The sequence below is a fragment of the Scyliorhinus torazame genome, chromosome 4, assembly GCF_047496885.1.
Source record: "Scyliorhinus torazame isolate Kashiwa2021f chromosome 4, sScyTor2.1, whole genome shotgun sequence".
NCBI classification, from domain to species: Eukaryota; Metazoa; Chordata; class Chondrichthyes; order Carcharhiniformes; family Scyliorhinidae; genus Scyliorhinus; species Scyliorhinus torazame.
Genome location: NC_092710.1, coordinates 49,671,855 through 49,690,743, shown reverse-complemented (window position 1 = coordinate 49,690,743; position 18,889 = coordinate 49,671,855). Strand labels below are relative to the sequence as shown.

General features: G+C 44.7%; 4 non-coding genes across 4 annotated transcripts; all 4 read left to right on the top strand.

Moving 5' to 3' along the window:
* The first annotated feature begins 5,956 nt into the window (after positions 1 to 5,956).
* trnat-agu (transfer RNA threonine (anticodon AGU)) lies at positions 5,957 to 6,030 on the top strand. Its single transcript has one exon. It is a non-coding gene; the product is annotated as a tRNA-Thr (tRNA).
* A 1,592-nt stretch (positions 6,031 to 7,622) lies between these two features.
* On the top strand, positions 7,623 to 7,696 carry trnat-agu (transfer RNA threonine (anticodon AGU)). The gene has a single exon. It is a non-coding gene; the product is annotated as a tRNA-Thr (tRNA).
* Positions 7,697 to 10,942: 3,246 nt separating this feature from the next.
* trnat-ugu (transfer RNA threonine (anticodon UGU)) lies at positions 10,943 to 11,016 on the top strand. The gene has a single exon. It is a non-coding gene; the product is annotated as a tRNA-Thr (tRNA).
* A 2,097-nt stretch (positions 11,017 to 13,113) lies between these two features.
* trnat-cgu (transfer RNA threonine (anticodon CGU)) lies at positions 13,114 to 13,187 on the top strand. Its single transcript has one exon. It is a non-coding gene; the product is annotated as a tRNA-Thr (tRNA).
* The last annotated feature ends 5,702 nt before the right edge of the window (positions 13,188 to 18,889 follow it).

Below are 18,889 nucleotides of genomic sequence, written 5' to 3'. Positions count from 1 at the left end.
AGCTTCCCTCTTCCCACAACTGATGTCACATCACAAGTCACTGGTAAGAAGCGAGTAGTTGGTGCAAGCTGAAGAATTTGTGAAAGGAAGCCAAACGGAGGCTGCTGCTCTGCCTGCGAGTAAAATGAGCTGGAGAGGCTGCATCACCAAAGAAGGAAATTCAAAACATCCCTCATGAGACGTTGAAGTAAATTATGAGAACCAGCAAAGATTAGGCCTTGGTAGCTCATTCGGTAGAGCTTCATACTTTTATTATGAGGGTCCAGCATTCAAGTCCCTATCAGGGCTCTTACTTTGGCTCAAGACGTTTGCTTCCCAGTGAACAAGAAAAAAGATGAATAACGAATGCAGAACAGGTCAGGGAAAATGGAAGAACGGTGACAATATCATCTTTGCTAAAGTGCAACAGCCATTGAGAATTGTCAACAAGTTTGCTACATTTTCAGTTCATGTTAAAATTCTCTCCTGACATTGTCCTGTATTATACCACAATAGATTTCTGGTCATGTTCACTCACTTCCCAGTTCGACCAATCATTTCCTGTTTGTTTACTTATCCCAAGCAGAACTGCTACAAATCCAGCATTTCCAGTAATAAATGCAATTTTACAGTTCCAATGACCAGTGCCCATGAATACAAAGAACAAAGAACAAAGAAATGTACAGCACAGGAACAGGCCCTTCGGCCCTCCAAGCCCGTGCCGACCATGCTGCCCGACTAAACTGCAATCTTCTACATTTCCTGGGTCCGTATCCCTCTATTACCATTCTATTCATGTATTTGTCAAGATGCCCCTTAAACGTCTCTATCGTTCCTGCTTCCACCACCTCCTCCGGTAGCGAGTTCCAGGCACACACTACCCTCTGTGTAAAAAACTTGCCTCGTACATCTACTCTAAACCTTGACCCCTCTCCCCCGGGGAAAAGCCTCTGACTATCCACTCTGTCTGTGCCCCTCATAATTTTGTAGACCTCTATCAGGTCGCCCCTCAACCTCCTTCGTTCCAGTGAGAACAAACCGAGTTTATTCAACCGCTCTTCATAGCTAATGCCCTCCATACCAGGCAACATTCTGGTAAATCTCTTCTGCACTCTCTCTAAAGCCTCCACATCCTTCTGGTAGTGTGGCGACCAGAATTGAACACTATACTCCAAGTGTGGCCTAACTAAGGTTCTATACAGCTGCAACATGACTTGCCAATTCTTATATTCAGTTATTATACCTTCTAAGTTAACATTCTGGTTTCCACCTGCCCATTCCTGGACACTAAGGCGCAACTTTAGCATGGCCAATGCACCTAACCTGCACATATTTGGACTGTGGGAGGAAACCGGAACGCCCGGAGGAAACCCACAGAGACAAAGCAAAAAGCGTATAGTCACCCAAGGCCGGAATTGAACCCGGGTCCTGACACAGTGAAGCAGCAGTGCTAACATCTGTGCCACCGCACTGCCCCATGAAGAAACATGAAGAACTGAACACAAGTCTAGGCCAACAGTCCAATGCGGAGTGCTGCCTTGTGTGCAGGTGCCAACTTTTTATCTTTCATGGGATGTTTGCATCACCGACAAGGCCAGGATTTGTTTCCCTCCCGCCCCCCCCCGCCCCCAGCCACCACTCTTTGCTTGCACTTAGTTCAAGCGGATATTAAAGACCTTCAATGGGATTTTTCAGGTGGTGGGGTTTCTCCTCCCTCAGATGGAAGTCCTACCTCAAAGAGCTGCCAGCCAATCTGCTTAGCCCACAGCTTAGTCCTAGCATCGCCAGTAACAATGGTGGCCAGGATTGGGATTACCAGCAGTCCCCAAAACCTAATTCTGGAGCTCAGAACCAGGTAAGTGCGGCGGTGGGAGGGAGGCAAAGCCCAGGGCGACAAAGCAACCTTGGAAGTCAGACCTGGTGACATGGGGGGGGGTGTCATAGTGGAAGGTGCCGGTTATGGAAAGGGGGCCATTGAGAGCGCAACTTCTCCATCTCACATTCCTGCCAGGGTCCAAGCAAATTGTTCTGCCTAGCTCCCCCTCCTGCTCCTGAACTCTCCCACCACTTAATGGCCTCACTAGCGTGAGGCCTAAGCTAGCCCGCCCCTATATAATTGTGGACAGCTTAAGGGTAGGGAGGAAACCATAAAATCCAGCCCCCCAGATTCCAACAGTTATTAGCTGTCTTATGGCGTCGAGCAACCGGGTTCGATCCCAGCCCTGCGCCACTGTCCGTGTGGAGTTTGCACATTCTCCCCGTGTCTGCATGGGGCTCACCCCCACAACCCAAAAGATGTGTAGGGTAGGTGGATTGACCATGATAAATTGCCCCTTAATTGGACATTTTTAAAAATATAGTAATGTTTACAGCCAGATCTACCAAGTGTCCGGGATTGAATCCCCTCGCCTCGGAGACCCCGGGCGGGCACCATTTAGCACTGGTCTCCAAAAACGTGGGTCCGGCGGAATGGCATTTTCAGGGGGGTCCCCAAGGTGATCGGAGGTTCCTGGGTGGTCAGCCTCTGGGCGGAATGGTACCCTGGCACTGCTGTCATATGGGCACCTTAACACTGCCAGCCTGGCACTCCATCTGGGCATCCTGGTAGTTCTACCTGGGTGCCATCACTACACCTGACAGGGACACTGCCAAGGTTCAAAGTTGGCAGTGCCAAGGTGCCTGGTTGGAATTTTGCCTGTGCCAGGGATCGGGCCTGGGGGTGTCTGCCCTTTTGAGGTGGGAGGCTCGATGACCCCTTGTATTGGAGTTGTGGGGTCTGGACGTCGTGATGAGGGGTTCAAGGTATTGGGATGTCATTGAAAAATGGCACCTTGATTTTTTTACAGCACTGGCGATAGGAGCTCGTTATTGTAGGAAATGGGACTAAGAGAGGACTGAGCAATAGTGTCCTTGGTTGGATATCCTCGTTTAATAGCGGGGTTGCTCTCAGCGCTGCCAGTGCGGGGAAACACCCGGCTAGTCGCGCTCAAAATGGGACTCTATTTCATTTCCGTTAAATCGCACCCAATATTTATTTTTAAAGTGATATCACTACAAGCACTGGAAACAAATGCTGATTAATTGTCATTGTAATTATCTTTTAGAACCAGTAAGTAGGGGTTGCAGACCTCTGGGCACTATTGCTCAGGTTGGGAATGGATTTCAGTCTTCCGGTGTTCAATGCCCTATTGTGAACTGATTGAGTGGGGAGACATTGACCAAGGGCCACAGCATCTTCTAGAGGAGAGTGAGGAATTACTCCAAGGGGACATTCATACCTGGACATTTCACATGCAATAATCATTGTTGGAATTTTGGGACAAAGTTTGTCTGGGATAATTCAGGATGGGGGTTAATTTTTGTAACAGTAAAATTGAGAAGTAACTGCTTCAAGTAACTAGAAGTAGAATATGCAATGTTAACATCCGCATTACAGCAACATGTATAAACATTTCAAAACCACCACTGCTAAAATATGATTTTCAAGACTTCCCAGTAACCAGTTGTCTGGCGACTTCTTCATTAAACTAATTAAAACACAAAATAGTGTGACACTGCTGAGGGCAAAGATCATGTGCCATCCTCTGTGCCCGAGGGCAATCTCAGGTCTACCAGTACAATAAGACTGTGTTCAATGAACTAATGCACTGGTTAGAAAAAAAAAATCAAAGCATTGCCCAATTTGTCTGAAATAAAAAAGCACTTCTACCCTGCTGAACTGACACAGGGAGTAGTCTAAAGACAAAACAAAATGACAAAGGTCGACAGAAACCAGATTAGTTACTGGCAACGGAAGAATTCAATGAATATTATTGCGAAACTGTAAATTAAGAAAAGTAATCCTGTATTTATAATGCAGTCGCAATGTTTTGAGAATAGGTTTCAAGGTGCGAGTTAGCAGCCTCGTCGTGCCCGATTTGGCGAGGGGATGAGGTCATTGAATCTCGCTAAGGCCTCTCGCGACATTTACGATACTCGGAATGCCTCGCAGGATTCAATGAAACATCACGATCTGGATTCACTGGGCGTGATCCAGACCTGCATATTAAAATGAGCCATATGCATTCGTGGGATTCTCCCAGCACCAGAAACCTAAAGGCCACACCTGGGAGACCTCGCCAGGATGCCATTTGGTATTGGTTTCCACAAAGTGGACGAGTCTTAATGGCACCCGAGGGGATCTCCCAGGCCACTAAAGGCAATATATTTTAATTTGCTCTCGGAAGGCCCGTATGAGATGTCAGGAAAACTGATGTTGAATCAAAATGATTGAAATCTGTTCTAAACTTGCACACTAAGCTTGCATACTGGTGCTGTGGCTTAGATGGTTAAAGTACCTGTCAAGTAAACAGAAGATCTCTAAGTTCAAATCTCAGCAGTGCCTTCAATGGAAATTAACAGCTGGAGTGATGCTCAACATTTCATGGTGAATGCAGAAAATGTTGGCACAATCCCTGCAACACCAACCTTAGAGCTTGTTTACCCTTGTGTGCTGAAGCACTTTCTTCAAACTGTTCAATTCCCATTTTCCGCTCATCTTCAATTTTGCTCACCTACACCATCGCATTTCCTCCTCGTTTCAGCCCTGTAGAAGGATCGCGCGCATTTGAAACTTTAACTCTGTGTCTGGCACCACGGATATCCTCAGATTTTTAAAGATTTTATCCTCTCACTTTTAGTTTCTCTTGCAGATTTGCAGCATCCGCGGTATTTTCCTTTGAATGCATAATACGATTTACTTCAAGAAAACCTGGAGGAGCATTTTAAAAGTATAGCAACGACAACAGAGTGTAGCGATTGAATGATTAACTGATTTGCTCTGCCGAAGAGTGACCCATTTGTCGAAAAAATTGCTCAGTTCTCTCTTCCCAGATGCCGCCAGAACAGCTGAGATTTTCCATCTTTTCCCCTTTTTCTTTGAGATTTCACATCCGCAGTAATTTGCTTTTATATTGAACAATTTCTGCTGCTGTACGTTAGCAAGAACAATTCGGGCGGGAGAAATAGCGGTCCGTTTTGCATGAAGATTTGGTGCTGACAAATCTATTTCCAACCAAAAACTTTGAGATTTTGACACTTTGCAACTTGACCGGTTAACCTTACTTGCATTCACACTCTGCCACAACAAACACCAGATGACACCCTTTACTCTCTCTCACAATACAATCTGTGTCTTTGTAGCTTTCCACTTATATTTCACCGAATTAAACGTAATCTTCAAAGCCTTGAAGTGACAGTGCAGGTCCGGGGGTAACAACTGATGTCACATCACAAGTCACTGGTAAGAAGCGAGTAGTTGGTGCAAGCTGAAGAATTTGTGAAAGGAAGCCAAACGGAGGCTGCTGCTCTGCCTGCGAGTAAAATGAGCTGGAGAGGCTGCATCACCAAAGAAGGAAATTCAAAACATCCCTCATGAGACGTTGAAGTAAATTATGAGAACCAGCAAAGATTAGGCCTTGGTCACTCATTCGGTAGAACTTCAGACTTTTAATATGAGGGTCCAGCGTTCAAGTCCCTATCAGGGCTCTTACTTTGGCTCAAGACGTTTGCTTCCCAATGAACAACAAAAAAGAAGAATAAAGAATGCAGAACGGGTCAGGGAAAATGGAAGATCGGTGACAATATCATCGTTGCTAAAGAGCAACAGCCATGGAGAATTGTCAAGAAGTTTGCTTCATTTTCAGTTCATGTTAAAATTCTCTCCTGACATTGCCCTGTATTATACCACAATACATTTCTGGTCATGTTCACTCACTTCCCAGTTCGACCAATCATTTCCTGTTTGTTTACTTATCCCATGCAGAACTGCTACAAATCCAGCATTTCCAGTAATAAATGCAATTTTACAGTTTCAAAGACCAGTGCCAATGAATATTTTAATTTGCACTCGGAAGGCCCGTATGAGATGTCAGTAAAACTGATGTTGAATCAAAATGATTGAAATCTGTTCTAAACTTGCACGCTAAGCTTGCATGCTGGTGCTGTGGCTTAGATGGTTAAAGCGCCTGTCTAGTAAACAGGAGATCCTGAGTTCAAATCTCAGCAGTGCCTTCAAATGGAAATTAATAGTTAGAGTAATGCATTACATTTCATGGTGAATGCAGAAAATGTTGGCACAATCCCTGCAACGCGAACCTTAAAGCTCGTTTTCCCTTGTGTGCTGAAGCAATTTTTTCAAACCTTTAAACTCACATTTTCCGCTCATCTTCAATTTTGCTCACCTACACCATCGCATTTCCTACTCGCTTCAGCCTTGTAGAAGGATATCGCGCATTTGAAACTTTAACTCTGTGTCTGGCACCACGGATAACCTCAGAATTTTAAAGATTTTATCATCTCACTTTTAGTTTCTCTTGCAGATTTGCAGCATCCGCGGTATTTTCCTTTGAATGCATAATAGGATTTACCTCAAGAAAACCTGGAGGAACATTTTAAAAGTATAGCAACGACAACAGAGTGTAACGATTGAATGATTAACTGATTTGCTCTGCCGAAGAGTCACCCTGAGTCGAAAAAATTGCTCAGTTCTCTCTTCCCAGGTGCCGCCAGAACCGCTGAGATATTCCATCTTTTCCCCTTTTTCTTTGAGATTTCACATCCGCAGTAATTTGCTTTTATATTGAACAATTTCTGTTGCTGTACGTTAGCAAGAACAATTCGGGCGGGAGAAATAGCGGTCCGATTTGCATGAAGATTTGGCGCTGACAAATCTATTTCCACCCAAAAACTTTGAGATTTTGACACTTTGCAACGTGACCGGTTAACCTTACTTGCATTCACACTCTGCCACAACAAACACCAGATGACACCCTTGACTGTCTCTCACAATACAATCTGTGTCTTTGTAGCTTTCCACTTATATTTCACCGAATTAAACGTAATCTTCAAAGCCTTGAAGTGACAGTGCAGGTCCGGGGGTAACAACTGATGTCACATCACAAGTCAGTGGTAAGAAGCGAGTAGTTGGTGCAAGCTGAAGAATTTGTGAAAGGAAGCCAAACGGAGGCTGCTGCTATGCCTGCGAGTAAAATGAGCTGGAGAGGCTGCATCACCTAAGAAGGAAATTCAAAACATCCCTCATGAGACGTTGAAGTAAATTATGAGAACCAGCAAAGATTAGGCCTTGGTAGCTCATTTGGTAGAGCTTCAGACTTTTAATATGAGGGTCCAGCGTTCAAGTCCCTATCAGGGCTCTTACTTTGGCTCGAGACGTTTGCTTCCCAATGAACAACAAAAAAGACAAAGAAAGAATGCAGAACGGGTCAGGGAAATGGAAGAGCGGTGAAAATATCATCTTTGCTAAAGAGCAACAGCCATGGAGAATTGTCAAGAAGTTTGCTACATTTTCAGTTCATGTTAAAACTCTCTCCTGACATTGTCCTGTATTAAACCACAATAGATTTCTGGTCATGTTCACTCACTTCCCAGTTCGACCAATCATTTCCTGTTTGTTTACTTATCCCATGCAGAACTGCTACAAATCCAGCATTTCCAGTAATAAATGCAATTTTACAGTTTCAAAGACCAGTGCCAATGAATATTTTAATTTGCACTCGGAAGGCCCGTATGAGATGTCAGTAAAACTGATGTTGAATCAAAATGATTGAAATCTGTTCTAAACTTGCACGCTAAGCTTGCATGCTGGTGCTGTGGCTTAGATGGTTAAAGCGCCTGTCTAGTAAACAGGAGATCCTGAGTTCAAATCTCAGCAGTGCCTTCAAATGGAAATTAATAGTTAGAGTAATGCATGACATTTCATGGTGAATGCAGAAAATGTTGGCACAATCCCTGCAACGCGAACCTTAAAGCTCGTTTTCCCTTGTGTGCTGAAGCAATTTTTTCAAACCTTTAAACTCACATTTTCCGCTCATCTTCAATTTTGCTCACCTACACCATCGCATTTCATCCTCGCTTCAGCCTTGCAGAAGGATATCGCGCATTTGAAACTTTAACTCTGTGTCTGGCACCACGGATACCCTCCGATTTTTAAAGATTTTATCCTCTCACTTTTAGTTTCTCTTGCAGATTTGCAGCATCCGCGGTATTTTCCTTTGAATGCATAATAGGATTTACCTCAAGAAAACCTGGAGCAACATTTTAAATGTATAGCAACAACAACAGAGAGTAACGATTGAATGATTAACTGATTTGCTCTGCCGAAGAGTCACCCTGAGTCGAAAAAATTGCTCAGTTCTCTCTTCCCAGGTGCCGCCAGAACCGCTGAGATTTTCCATCTTTTTCCTTTTTTCTTTGAGATTTCACATCCGCAGTAATTTGCTTTAATATTGAACAATTTCTGTTGCTGTACGTTAGCAAGAACAATTCGGGCGGGAGAAATAGCGGTCCGTTTTGCATGAAGATTTGGTGCTGACAAATCTCTTTCCACCCAAAAACTTTGAGATTTTGACACTTTGCAACTTGACCGGTTAACCTTACTTGCATTCACACTCTGCCACAACAAACACCAGATGACACCCTTTACTCTCTCTCACAATACAATCTGTGTCTTTGTAGCTTCCCACTTATATTTCACCGAATTAAACGTAATCTTCAAAGCCTTGAAGTGACAGTGCAGGTCCGGGGGTAACAACAGATGTCACATCACAAGTCACTGGTAAGAAGCGAGTAGTTGGTGCAAGCTGAAGAATTTGTGAAAGGAAGCCAAACGGAGGCTGCTGCTGTGCCTGCGAGTAAAATGAGCTGGAGAGGCTGCATCACCAAAGAAGGAAATACAAAACATCCCTCATGAGACTTTGAAGTAACTTATGAGAACCAGCAAAGATTGGGCCTTGGTAGCTCATTCGGTAGAGCTTCAGACTTTTATTATGAGGGTCCAGCGTTCAAGTCCCTATCAGGGCTCTTACTTTGGCGCAAGACGTTTGCTTCCCAATGAACAACAAAAAAGAAGAAGAAAGAATGCAGAACGGGTCAGGGAAAATGGAAGAGCGGTGACAATATCATCTTTGCTAAAGAGCAACAGCCATGGAGAATTGTCAAGAAGTTTGCTACATTTTCAGTTCATGTTAAAACTCTCTCCTGACATTGTCCTGTATTATACCACAATAGATTTCTGGTCATGTTCACTCACTTCCCAGTTAGACCAATCATTTCCTGTTTGTTTACTTATCCCATGCAGTACTGCTACAAATCCAGCATTTCCAGTAATAAGTGCAATTTTACAGTTTCAAAGACCAGTGCCAATGAAAATTTTAATTTGCACTCGGAAGGCCCGTATGAGATGTCAGGAAAACTGATGTTGAATCAAAATGATTGAAATTTGTTCTAAACTTGCACGCTAACCTTGCATGCTGGTGCTGTGCCTTAGATGGTTAAAGTGCCTGTCTTGCAGACAGGAGGTCCTGAGTTCAAATCTCAGCTGTGCTCTCAATGGAAGTTAGCAGCTGGAGTGAGGCACAACATTCCATGGTGAATGCAAAAAATGTTGGCAATGTCCCTGCAACGCAAACCTTAAAGCTTGTTTACCCTTGTGTGCTGAAGCACTTTCTTCAAACCGTTCAACTCCCATTTTCCGCTCATCTTCAATTTTGCTCACCTACACCATCGCATTTCCTCCTCGCTTCAGCCCTGTAGAAGGATCACGCGCATTTGAAACTTTAACTCTGTGTCTGGCACCACGGATATCCTCAGATTTTTAAAGATTTTATCCTCTCACTTTTAGTTTCTCTTGCAGATTTGCAGCATCCGCGGTATTTTCCTTTGAATGCATAATAGGATTTACCTCAAGAAAACCTGGAGGAACATTTTAAAAGTATAGCAACGACAACAGAGTGTAGCGATTGAATGATTAACTGATTTGCTCTGCCGAATAGTGACCCATTTGTCGAAAAAATTGCTCAGTTCTCTCTTCCAAGATGCCGCCAGAACCGCTAAGATTTTCCATCTTTTCCCCTTTTTCTTTGAGATTTCACATCCGCAATAATTTGCTTTTTTATTGAACAATTTCTGTTGCTGTACGTTAGGAAGAACAATTCGGGCGGGAGAAATAGCGGTCCGTTTTGCATGAAGATTTGGCGCTGACAAATCTATTTCTACCCAAAAACTTTGAGATTTTGACACTTTGCAACTTGACCGGTTAACCTTACTTGCATTCACACTCTGCCACAACAAACACCAGATGACACCCTTTACTCTCTCTCACAATACAATCTGTGTCTTTGTAGCTTTCCACTATATTTCACCGAATTAAACGTAATCTTCAAAGCCTTGAAGTGACAGTGCAGGTCCGGGAGAAACAACTGATGTCACATCACAAGTCACTGGTAAGAAGCGAGTAGTTGGTGCAAGCTGAAGAATTTGTGAAAGGAAGCCAAACGGAGGCTGCTGCAATGCCTGCGAGTAAAATGAGATGGAGAGGCTGCATCACCAAAGAAGGAAATTCAAAACATCCCTCATGAGACGTTGAAGTAAATTATGAGAACCAGCAAAGATTAGGCCTTGGTAACTCATTCGGTAGAGCTTCAGACTTTTAATATGAGGGTCCAGCGTTCAAGTCCCTATCAGGGCTCTTACTTTGGCTCAAGATGTTTGCTTCCCAATGAACAACAAAAAATACGAAGAAAGAATGCAGAACGGGTCAAGGAAAATGGAAGAGCGGTGAAAATATCATCTTTGCTAAAGAGCAACAGCCATGGAGAATTGTCAAGAAGTTTGCTACATTTTCAGTTCATTTTAAAACTCTCTCCTGACATTGTCCTGTATTATACCACAATAGATTTCTGGTCATGTTCACTCACTTCCCAGTTCGACCAATCATTTCCTGTTTGTTTACTAATCCCATGCAGAACTGCTACAAATCCAGCATTTCCAGTAATAAATGCAATTTTACAGTTCCAAAGAATGTTTTAATATGCACTCGGAAGGCCCGTATGAGATGGCAAGAAAACTGATGTTGAATCAAAATGATTGAAATCTGTTCTAAACTTGCACACTAATTTTGCATGCTGGTGCTGTGGCTTAGATGGTTAAAGCGCCTGTCTTGTAAACAGGAGATCCTGAGTTCAAATCTCAGCAGTGCCTTCAATGGAAATTAACGGCTGGTGTGATGCTGAACATTTCATGGTAAATGCAGAAAATGTTGGCACAATCCCTGCAACGCGAACGTTAAAGCTTGTTTTTTTTCCCTTGTGTGCTGAAGCACTTTTTTCAAACCTTTTAACTCCCATTTTCCGCTCATCTTCAATTTTGCTCACCTACACCATCGCATTTCCTCCTCGCTTCAGCCTTGTAGAAGGATATCGCGCATTTGAAACTTTAACTCTGAGTCTGGCACCACGGATAACCTCAGAGTTTTAAAGATTTTATCCTCTCACTTTTAGTTTCTCTTGCAGATTTGCAGCATCTGCGGTATTTTCCTTTGAATGCATAATAGGATTTACCTCAAGAAAACGTGGAGGAACATTTTAAATGTATAGCAACGACAACAGAGTGTAACGATTGAATGATTAACTGATTTGCTCTGCCGAAGAGTGACCCTGAGTCGAAAAAATTGCTCAGTTCTCTCTTCCCAGATGCCGCCAGAACCGCTGAGATTTTCCATCTTTTCCCCTTTTTCTTTGAGATTTCACATGCGCAGTAATTTGCTTTTATATTGAACAATTTCTGTTGCTGTACGTTAGCAAGAACAATTCGGGCGGGAGAAATAGCGGTCCGTTTTGCATGAAGATTTGGTGCTGACAAATCTTTTCCCACCCAAAAACCTTGAGATTTTGACACTTTGCAACATGACCGGTTTACCTTACTTGCATTCACACTCTGCCACAACAAACACCAGATGACACCCTTTACTCTCTCTCACAATACAATCTTGACCGGTTGTATCCTTTCACTTTTAGTTTCTCTTGCAGATTTGCAGCATCCGCGGTATTTTCCTTTGAATGCATAATAGGATTTACCTCAAGAAAACCTGGAGGAACATTTTAAAAGTATAGCAACGACAACAGAGTGTAACGATTGAATGATTAACTGATTTGCTCTGCCGAAGAGTGACCCTGAGTCGAAAAAATTGCTCAGTTCTCTCTTCCCAGATGCCGCCAGAACCGCTGAGATTTTGCATCTTTTCCCCTTTTTCTATAAGATTTCACATCCGCAGTAATTTGCTTCAATATTGAACAATTTCTGTTGCTGTACGTTAGCAAGAACAATTCGGGCGGGAGAAATAGCGGTCCGTTTTGCATGAAGATTTGGTGCTGACAAATCTATTTCCACCCAAAAACTTTGAGATTTTGACACTTTGCAACTTGACCGGTTAACCTTACTTGCATTCACACTCTGCCACAACAAACACCAGATGACACCGTTTACTCTCTCTCACAATACAATCTGTGTCTCTGTAGCTTCCCACTTATATTTCACCGAATTAAACGTAACCTTCAAAGCCTTGAAGTGACAGTGCAGGTCCGGGGGTAACAACTGATGTCACATCACTAGTCACTGGTGAGAAGCGAGTAGTTGGTGCAAGCTGAAGAATTTGTGAAAGGAAGCCAAACGGAGGCTGCTGCTCTGCCTGCGAGTAAAATGAGCTGGAGAGGCTGCATCACCAAAGAAGGAAATTCAAACCATCCGATGAGACGTTGAAGTAAATTATGAGAACCAGCAAAGATTAGTCCTTGGTAGCTCATTCGGTAGAGCTTCAGACTTTTATTATGAGGGTCCAGCGTTTAAGTCCCTATCAGGGCTCTTACTTTGGCTCAAGACGTTTGCTTCCCAACGAACAACAAAAAAGAAGAATAAAGAATGCAGAACGAGTCAGGGAAAATGGAAGAACGGTGACAATATCATCTTTGCTAAAGAGCAACAGCCATGGAGAATTGTCAAGAAGTTTGCATCATTTTCAGTTCATGTTAAAATTCTCTCCTGACATTGTCCTGTATTAAACCACAATAGATTTCTGGTCATGTTCACTCACTTCCCAGTTCGACCAATCATTTCCTGTTTGTTTGCTAATCCCATGCAGAACTGCTACAAATCTAGCATTTCCAGTAATAAATGCAATTTTACAGTTCCAAAGAATGTTGTAATATGCACTCGGAAGGCCCGTATGAGATGGCAAGAAAACTGATGTTGAATCAAAATGATTGAAATCTGTTCTAAACTTGCAAGCTAAGCATGCATGCTGGTGCTGTGGCTTAGCTGGTTATAGCGCCTGTCTCGTAAACAGGAGATCCTGAGTTCAAATCTCAGCAGTGCCTTCAATGGAAATTAACAGCTGGAGTGATGCTGAATGCATCATGGTAAATGCAGGAAATGTTGGCACAATCCCTGCAACGCGAACCTTAAAGCTCGCTTTCCCTTGTGTGCTGAAGCAATTTTTTCAAACCTTTAAACTCACATTTTCCGATCATCTTCAATTTTGCTCACCTACACCATCGCATTTCCTCCTCGCTTCAGCCTTGTAGAAGGATATCGCGCATTTGAAACTTTAACTCTGTGTCTGGCACCACGGATAACCTCAGAATTTTAAAGATTTTATCCTCTCACTTTTAGTTTCTCTTGCAGATTTGCAGCATCCGCGGTATTTTCCTTTGAATGCATAATAGGATTTCCCTCAAGAAAACCTGGAGGAACATTTTAAAAGTATAGCAACGACAACAGAGTGTAACGATTGAATGATTAACTGATTTGCTCTGCCGAAGAGTCAACCTGAGTCGAAAAAATTGCTCAGTTCTTTCTTCCCAGATGCCGCCAGAACCGCTGAGCTTTTCCATCTTTTCCCCTTTTTCTTTGAGATTTCACATCCGCAGTAATTTGCTTTAATATTGAACAATTTCTGTTGCTGTACGTTAGGAAGAACAATTCGGGCGGGAGAAATAGCGGTCCGTTTTGCATGAAGATTTGGTGCTGACAAATCTATTTCCACCCAAAAACTTTGAGATTTTGACACTTTGCAACTTGACCGGTTAACCTTACTTGCATTCACACTCTGCCACAACAAACACCAGGTGACACCCTTTACTCTCTCTCACAATACAATCTGTGTCTTTGTAGCTTCCACATTATATTTCACCGAATTAATCGTAATCTTCAAAGCCTTGAAGTGACAGTGCAGGTCCGGGGGTGACAACTGTTGTCACATCACAAGTCACTGGTAAGAAGCGAGTAGTTGGTGCAAGCTGAAGAATTTGTGAAAGGAAGCCAAACGGAGGTTGCTGCTGTGCCTGCGAGTAAAATGAGCTGGAGAGGCTGCGTCACCAAAGAAGGAAATTCAAAACATCCCTCATGAGACTTTGAAGTAACTTCGAGAACCAGCAAAGATTAGGCCTTGCTAGCTCATTCGATAGAGCTTCAGAATTTTAATATGAGGACCCAGCGTTCAAGTCCCGATCAGGGCTCTTACTTTGGCTCAAGACGTTTGCTTCCCAATGAACAACAAAAAAGATGAATAAAGAATGCAAAATGGGTCAGGAAAAATGGAAGAACGGTGACCATATCATCTTTGCTAAAGTGTAACAGCCATGGAGAATTGTCAAGAAGTTTGCTACATTTTCAGTTCATGCTAAAACTCTCTCCTGACATTGTCCTGTATTATACCACAATAGATTTCTGTTCATGTTCACTCACTTCCCAGTTCGACCAATCATTTCCTGTTTGTTTACTTATCCCATGCAGAACTGCTGCAAATCCAGCATTTCCAGTAATAAATGCAATTTTACAGTTTCAAAGACCAGTGCCAATGAATATTTTAATTTGCACTCGGAAGGCCCGTATGAGATGTCAGGAAAACTGATGTTGAATCAAAATGATTGAAATCTGTTCTAAACTTGCACGCTAAGCTTGTATGCTGGTGCTGTGGCTTAGATGGTTAAAGCGCCTGTCTAGTAAACAGGAGATCCTGAGTTTAAATCTCAGCTAGTGCCTTCAATGGAAATTGACAGCTGGAGTGATGCTCAACATTTCATGGTGAATGCAGAAAATGTTGGTGCAATCCCTGCAACACCAACCTTAAAGCTTGTTTTCCCTTGTGTGCTAAAGCACTTTTTTCAAACCTTTTTGTCATGATATTCAAACACACACATCATGATAGACACACCAACAGACAAATCAGAACACACATCACCACAACCAATGACAGAAAGATATAAAAGCACAGACACGACCCCCGGTGGTCAGTATTAGCTGCAGAGGAGAACCAGGACACATCTGTTACCAAACACACTCAGGGAGACAGCACGTGCAGAGTATCCAGAACGAACTGTATTATAAGAGTTATAATAAAATAGAGTTGTACCACATACAACTGTGTTGGCTCATCTGTGCACCAGAGCACCCAACACCACATGGTACAGGAGTGGATCGATACCTGCCGGCATACCTCAGTGTACACAGACAACCAGCAGTGCCCAGGCAAAATGATAGAGCTCCCGGTTCCGCAGCCGCTCCAGTGCTACGGCGATCTCCGCGAAAACTGGCGGCGATTCCGGCAAATGTTCGAATTGTTCCTGGTGGCAGCTGAACTCCAAGACCTGGATGATAGCGAAAAAATTGAATTTCTCCTCACCATCGCCGGTGCAAGGGCAAGAGAAATATTCACAAGGTTCAGGTTCTTCAGGAGGCAGCAAAGGTACGATTACCAGGCAGTCCTGGACAAATTCTCCAAGTACTGTGAAGAAAACGCAATCCAATCGGCAAATAAAGGTAAGAAAAGCGGCAGTACTCACCTCGTGGCTGGGATCCCGGAGCCCGAATTCCCAGAGGCCGAAATCCCGGGCCTGAGAGAAGGCTGGGTCGAGGTCGGCGGCCATCTTGCTAAAGGTATCACGCTAGCACAGTTGCGCGAGCAGTGCGCAGAACCGGAAGTTTCGTTTGCGCATGCGCGAGATGCTGCGAATGCGCAGTCAAGAAAACGGCCATCGGTAAAGGAACAGCGATCTGAGCATGCGCAGTCGCTTCCTACGTGCTACATACCGAGCGTCAGGATGTCAGAGGCCCCAGACTGCACCAATTTAAAAGGGAAATGTCCCAAATCCAATTTAAAAGGGAAACGTCCCAAATCAAAAAAACAAAAATCTGTTAAAGCTGTAAAACAACCTTCCCTCACCTGGAATGACAGCACAGTGCCGCAAATTGACCCAGGAGATGAATTTGACCTCCGAAGAACCCTCCGACAAGCAGTTACCTACGCACAAGCCGATGATTCCGACCTTGAATACTTCGATGACGATCTTTACAGTGTTTCCGGACCTCGCGAGCCCAATGATAGCTCCGTGGTCCTATATGACTATGACTCGGACGAACCTTTCGTGTTGCACATTGGCGGCCCCCACATTGAATCCGACGCAGATGCGGATTCATTTTTCGGATTTGAGGATCTTCAATCCAGCAGATATGACGTTCCAACTTATCAGTACCGGATGATGCTGCAGCCTGACATTAACAGACAGGGAGCGGTGCAAGCACACGGAGAGTGCCCTGCTGCCACACAGAGCGTGGTCCACGTCCCGCTCAACGTTCCCGACTCTATGAAAGAAGACATGCAAGACTCCAGAGTGCAGTCCTCGCATGAACCAGAAGTGACTCCAGTGTCACAAGCTTCCACAGCAAGCTCGTGGACAGACTCCACAATTGCAGAAATGCAAGACTCCAGAGCGCAGTCCTTGCACGGACAAGAAGTGACTCCAGTGTCACAAGCCTCCACAGAGAGCTCGTGGACAGCCTCCACGATAGAAGCAACGCAAGACTCCAGAGCGCAGTCCTTGCACGAACAAGAAGTGACTCCAGTGTCACAAGCCTCCACAGAGAGCTCGTGGACGGACTCCACGATGGAAGGAACGCAAGACTCCAGAGCGCAGTCCTTGCAGGAACAAGACCATGAGGGTCTAGCAACCTCTCCTGACCAACCAGCGGCAGACGATGCAAGTCTGCCATGCTCACGTGAACAGCAAGAAGACTATAACAGCCTACCATGCTCCACTACACAGCAGCATGAACATGACGGTCTCTCATGCTACAATGAAGGGCACAGCGCTGAAGACTGTTCAAGCCCAACTGAAGACAAGCCAAAGGAATCGCCTCGTCCAAGCCCGAAGAAAAAAGGTTTATGCGCTGACCTTCAGGATCATTATAGCCGAACAGAGATTAATAATGCTGCACGGCCACAGAAGGATGCTGAGGATTTGCTAACGAAATTAATTGAATGTTTAACTTGCAAGGAGCAGACTGAGAATTGCCAGTGTTTTAGTACGGATCGAAAAAATGGACAAGACATTGATCCTCAGGTAATGGAAATAACACAACCTGAATCATATCTACAGCAGGGACAAATGTCTCCCTTCAACACAACACCGCAAAATCCCAACTTCGGAGACCAGCAGTTAGTCAGTAATGACTCTTCAAACCTTGAGGGGAACATTAATTGCATTGAACCTATACACGCTCCACTGATTATTGAGCAGAACATTGGAGCAAGAATCCTGAGGACACCGACATCGAGTAGCCAGATAACGAATTTAAAACCCACAGCAGTTTCAAGTGAACCAAGTGTGCTTTCCACTAATGGTGAAGATGCAGATAAGGTCGACCCGATTATCCATTGTACCACACTAACCCCAGTGATTAAGCAGTTATGTATGGGGAGTATAATGTGGGCAATTGAGAACAGTAAAAGAGAGACTGTGACCATGCCAGTCCCAGCAAAATCAGACCCAGAGACCATGAAGGCATGTACATTAAACAAAGATACATATGAGGCACCTGAGAAGAAAAGTGAAACGGAATGTTCTTTGGAAAATAGTACAATGTCGATAGAAACATTGGATCCTATATTCGAGACCATACCTATGGGAGAATTTGGGGGTAATAAACAAGGTTCTGCAATGTCTGGGGGAAGATTTAAAATTCCAAAGAAGAAAAGCCCAAATGAAGGACAACGGCAAGACAATGACAGTCCACCGACATGGTGTGCACCACCAGATGAAAACTCTGACAATTTACCCAACCCTAGTGAACAGCAAGCTGCTAATGAGGATCTATCCACGGGATGTGAGACGAGTGACGACAGCATCCCACTTCCCATGCAAAAGGTGCAAGGTGACAGACCTCGCCTAGTGCATACCGAGGCACTCGACGATCACGGTGGGACCACTGACGACTGCGGTGGCAGCGCACCGCTTCCACCCTCGATGGCTCGACCCTCTCCACTGGTTGGTGCATTCCTGCATGTTCCGACTCCAGAAGTGCAGCTTCAGGGAATCTCGGCTGCCTCCAGTGAACCTGTTGGGACTCCGGACGGGGGGCATCGACGGAAGGCAGACCGGACTCCAGATGGGGAGCAGCCAAGCGCCGACTCTGATTCGCGCACGCCAGACCTTGCTCCGGACGGGCGGTGTCGCGGCCTCGGTGATGGCACGCTCAGGATGACGGCGGATGCCACGGCGACAGGGAATGGATCGCGTGGCAGTCCCACTGGGTCGGCAGTGGCAACCAGCACCGGCGGTCCAAGATGGACACACCAATTCGCGCCATCGCCAGACGTTGATGCGAGCAACAATTCTCTCTCCAAGGCGACATGCTTCGACGTTTCTCTGCGGAGTCGCCCTTCCGGCACAGCAGGTGGCCGGAACCAGCGTACACGGTCTCGGCCAACTTCCACATCTGGCACAGTCATCGCCTTGCATGATATTAGTGATGGTGCTACTTCGATGGCAACGACCCATCGGCTACAAGATGCCGTCCACCACAAACATAAAAAGAAAAAGACTCCACCTTGTTCCTGGCATGCAGGGCGGATGGATTGGTGCGTAGGCGCAATCAGCGAGGTTTGCGCCGCCTTCCACGCTCGCAATTGAACCGTACGCACACGACGGATCCTCCACTGGTTCCCAAGGATGACTTCGTGGAGATGCCACGGATCATGCCCCTTCCATCGCCACCAGAACCAAACCACAGCCAAGGCACC